The sequence below is a fragment of the Arachis duranensis genome, chromosome 1, assembly GCF_000817695.3.
Source record: "Arachis duranensis cultivar V14167 chromosome 1, aradu.V14167.gnm2.J7QH, whole genome shotgun sequence".
NCBI classification, from domain to species: domain Eukaryota; kingdom Viridiplantae; phylum Streptophyta; class Magnoliopsida; order Fabales; family Fabaceae; genus Arachis; species Arachis duranensis.
This window is the reverse complement of record NC_029772.3, coordinates 71,308,220-71,311,368: the sequence shown is the minus strand read 5'-3', so window position 1 is coordinate 71,311,368 and position 3,149 is coordinate 71,308,220. Positions and strand designations below refer to the sequence as shown.

Below are 3,149 nucleotides of genomic sequence, written 5' to 3'. Positions count from 1 at the left end.
TTCATGATGGTATTTTCCATGGCCAGTTGTCTTTTCTCAAAAGCTTGTAATAATTCTTCATTAGAAGATACAAAAGAATGAGTAAATTGAGAGGTTTGCTGCTGGTTGTTCGGTGGTCCTTGGTTTTGCCTTAGGTGAGGTGCTCGGTAAGGTTGATTTTGCTGCCTGTTGTTGTAATTATTCCACCTCTGATTTCCCTGATTATCTCTACCTCCCCTATTATTGTTGTCCCTCCAATTCTGGTTTGAATTGTCCTGCCATCCATGGTTATTATTTCCACTTTGATTGTACCCTTGGTTGGGGCGGTCATAGAAGTTGTGAGTGGATGCCACCATGTTGTCTTCTTGTTGGAGCTGCAGGCATTCATCAGTGTAATGGCTGTAATCAGCACAAATTCTTTGTGGAACTAGTTGTTGGTTTTGCTGCGGTTGAGTTTGCTGAGCTTGTTGATTTAACTGCATTTGCTTCAGCAGGTTGGTCATTTCACAGATGCTTCGATTTATAGCAGCAGTCTCTATGCCAGAAGATACTTCTGCAACGGTCCTTGAACGGCCTTGCTTCTGTCTGTGATTCTGAGTAGATTCAGCTAAATCACTGATCAATTGCCAAGCTTCATCAGTGGTCTTGTACTTCTTCATAGACCCATTGCTGGCACTTTCCAATGTGGTCTTATCTTGGGGCCTCATACCTTGTGTGACATAGCTGAGTAGCACGATCTTGTCAATCATGTGGTGGGGGCATTCTTCCAGAAGATTATTGAAGCGCTCCCAGTATTCAAAGAGAGTCTCATTGTCATCCTGAACAATTGTAGAGATATCCTTCCTCAGTTTATTAGTAACTTCAGATGGGAAGAATTACTCTAGGAACTCCTTTCTGAGTGTATCCCAGTTGGATACGTTTGCTAGAGGTTGAGTGTAGTACCACTCTCTTGCTTTTCCCTCAAGAGAGAACGGAAAAGCTTTCAGCAGAATTGAAGTTTCATCAGCACCATCACGCATGACAGTAGAACAGGCTGCCTGGAAATCTCTCAAGTGCTTGATAGGCTCTTGAGCAGGTAGGCCATGAAACTTAGGTAGTAGGTTGATCAGAGCGGTCTTCAGTTCAAAATCTACAGCTGGATTCGAATGACGCGCTTGATATGTTTGCAGTGTAAAATCGAAACGGTTGCAGTGTAAATCAGGAGCTCCTTCCTCCTGAATGGTAATTCTTCTAGCTGCCATGTTTTCTGCACGTAAAACAACCGAATCAGTAGAACGGGGGCTGGTTTCTTCCTCAGATTCACGTTCAGATCCACCCTCAGAGCGGACTAACCTACGCAGTTCTCGCCTTATTCGTGAAATTATTCTTTCAATTTCAGGATCGAATATTAGCAAGCGCGGATCAGGAAGTGAACGTGTCATTTGACAGAAGAAAGACGCAGCTCATAGTAGCAAAATTAAAGAAAATGCAAATAAATAAATTCTAATTAATAAAATAAGCACTCTATTGCAACTCTCCGGCAACGGCGCCAAAAATTGATGAGGATGCAGAAGCTGGTGAATTAAAAATTTATTAAAATGGTTACATTGCAAGTATAGTTCTTAACTCACCGAAAATCTGCCTCTCAATTTAGAAATATGTCACTGAAAGTTTAAATTAAAATTACTGGGAGTTTTAAGTCCCAGGTCGTCTCCCAACGAGTTGCAGAAAAGTGTGCTGTATTATTAATCAGATATTCCAAAAAGAGTTGAGCTAAGTAAATTGGGATTTAAATTGAGGAATTTTAAATAATAAAAATAAGAGGCCTTGACTGGGAATTGATTTGTTAGACTCTCTATCATTGATGGTGTGATTGTAAGATTAATTTATAATTAATAGTTGTTCTGTTTGGTTATCCCTTACTAGATAAGTGAAAGTCAAACAAGTGGAAATGCCAGATCTGTTCACAAGTTGCAACCCACTTACTTTAAAGGAATTGGCATCGGTGACAGGATAGCAATCCAACATTTAACCCAATTACAAATTTTTTCTTTCAATCCTTCCAACTCAAGAGTTCCATTTAATCAACTCCCCATCAAGTAATAAAACTACTCATGCATTGTAAATAAAGAATTCATGGCACAAGAAAGGGAATTAAAAGAAGACATGATTATTGGAATGGAAATTAAATTAAAAAGAAATAATCCTTGCATTAATTAATCATAAAAATATCTGAATGACAAAATTGAACATAACAAAGAACATGGAAGAATAAAACCAAGTTAAGAGAACAAACTAGGGTGCTGAAGTTTTGATGAAGAAAATAACTCTTCACAATGTTCCGATGTTAAGATCAATTGAAAATTAAAATTCTCAAAACTAGAGAGAAAAACCTAAGAGAGTCAAAAACTAGATCTAAACTACTCAATGAATGTGTCTCTTGTTTCTGCATATTCTCTTACTCTAGTCTACTGTTCTGGGCTAAAAACTGGGCCGAAATAGGGGCCAAAGTCGCTGGTTTCAGATTCTGCAGTTTATGCAGATCGCGTATGTCACGCGATCGCATTGTCCATGCGGACGCGTCGCTAGCGCTTTTCCTCTTCACGCGTTCGCGTCGCCTACGCTACTGCGTTGCTTGTGCTTTCCAATCCACGCGGCCGCGCAAGCCATGCGGCCGCGTCACTGCGATTTGCGCTCCTTCGCGCGGTCGCTTGAGCCATGCGACCGCGTCACTTTTCGCTGGTTATCTCCTCAAATTCTTGTGTTCCTTCAATTTTTGCTAGCTTCCTCTCCAATCTCCGTCTCATTCATGCCCTATAAAGCCTGAAACACTTGACACACAAATTACGGCATAGAATGGAATAAAGTAGAATTAAAATTAAATAATTAAAGTCTCTAGGAAGCAATTTTCAAACATGTAATAAATTCAGGAAGGAAATCTAAATGCATGCTAAATTGATGAATAAGTGGGTAAAGATTACGACAAAACTACACAATTAAACACAATATAAACTATAAAATAGTGGTTTATCAAAGAGGATTCCTCGTTCTTTCCAGTATTGTTCTTGACTTTCTAAGAATTGTCTAGTTCTCTCCTGAGTTTCTAAGGCACTTTGAAGGAGATCCTCAGATGCTAACTTAAGGGACGCTAGCTCAAGGGATGAAAGTTGAGAGAAATTTTGTAGACATGG

The 3,149-nt window shown here is 39.6% G+C and overlaps 1 non-coding gene across 1 annotated transcript; it reads left to right on the top strand.

Annotated features, from left to right (window-relative positions):
- The first annotated feature begins 722 nt into the window (after positions 1-722).
- LOC127742734 (small nucleolar RNA R71) lies at positions 723-830 on the top strand. Its single transcript, XR_008004120.1, has one exon. It is a non-coding gene; the product is annotated as a small nucleolar RNA R71 (small nucleolar RNA).
- Positions 831-3,149: the final 2,319 nt, after the last annotated feature.